We start from the raw sequence: 1,416 nt of genomic DNA on the forward strand, positions 1-1,416 counted from the left end.
TTTTTTTAAAGTAAGCTCTACATCGGGCTTCCCCTCAGACCCCAAGATCCAGAGTGCCATGCTCTATGTACTGAGCCAGGCTGTCGCCATCTTCTCCTCACTCTCCTTTTTTATGTTGAAGACACATCTTAGACTCTTCAGCTCTCTTGAATGTGTTGATCTGCCCCCCTTCCACACTACTACCTCCTCTACCCCTCTTTCCTTCCCTGCCTGGCCCTTCCCTCCCACCTTGGCCCCTCAACTCTGGAGAATCATTGGAGCTTTGAGCATCCTCCCCACTGTGGGCTCTTGAGGGGCTCAGACCCCACAAGCAACCACCTGGGGCGGAAACAGGCTGACTCAGAACAGGAAACAAAGCTCACCACCAACTAGTCACACCCCTAGCTTTCTCTTTGAAGGCAGGAAGTTCTCAAGGGCCCCAGGGGTCTTCACCACATTTTCTCCCTTAAAGAAATTTATTACCGTTTTTCCCAGAGACAGGAGTAGAAGGCTCCTCAGGTGGTCATCATGTTAGGAGAGAAATTAATGCAGACTCTCCAGTGGAAATTCATGAGTCTTTATCCACATTGGACAATTCCATTGGTGTGTGGATGAGGTGCTGAAGACCAAAATGTCTGCTTCTACAAATGAGCTGTGGCAGAGCTTGGACGCCCTTGAACAAGCAAAAGTGGATTTCCTTTCTGCTAACACATCCAATTCAGTGTTTAGGGTTGATTTGACAGGGAATTCATCCTAGGAACATCCAGGAAAGCAGGAACTGGAAAGAATCAGTGTATTCATGAACAGAGTCAGGGAAATGAGAGATAAGAAAATGGCCGGCAAGCTGGATGGAGGCTCAGCGTCATGAGTTGGGGAAAATCCCTGTTGGGAACCAAAACCAAAACATGCGTCCAGAGTTGCCAGAAAAGGAAAAAAGGAGAAAAGAAAAAAATTAACCTTGTAGTGTTGATGTCCACAAAATGAAAAAGTCCATCATTTTTATTCTTTTCCACAAAATAGATGATTATGTGGCAATACATGGTTTACATATATTATGGAATTCATTATAAAATCTACATTTTAAATTTTTTAAAGCTAAATATTTTTCCCCAGGTAGATTTAGTTATCTTTATGGATTTTCTTATACAACACTAAAGTTTTTCACATTGTGGTATATTTTATATGCATAGTTTATTACCTATCTTGACAAGACTCTTATTTCCATGAGCAGGTCAATCTTGCAAGTACCATTTTATAAGCAAACCTAAAATTTAAGTTAAATGTTCTGTGTAAACATTTGCCTATTTTCAATGAACAATGATTTCATGAGGTGTGCCATTTGAAGTCTTATGTACATCTGTTTTTAGTATGTAATATTAAGAATGAAATGACTTAGGGTCGCCTGGGTGGCTTAGTTGGTTAAGCGTCCGACTTTCG

General features: G+C 41.6%; 1 pseudogene; it reads left to right on the forward strand.

Annotated features, from left to right (window-relative positions):
- Positions 1 to 474: 474 nt before the first annotated feature.
- LOC144219094 (nuclear nucleic acid-binding protein C1D pseudogene) lies at positions 475 to 943 on the forward strand (annotated as a pseudogene).
- Positions 944 to 1,416: the final 473 nt, after the last annotated feature.

Source organism: Crocuta crocuta, unplaced genomic scaffold (genome assembly GCF_008692635.1).
Source record: "Crocuta crocuta isolate KB4526 unplaced genomic scaffold, BGI_CrCroc_1.0 C28712878, whole genome shotgun sequence".
In the NCBI taxonomy this organism is placed as follows: domain Eukaryota; kingdom Metazoa; phylum Chordata; class Mammalia; order Carnivora; family Hyaenidae; genus Crocuta; species Crocuta crocuta.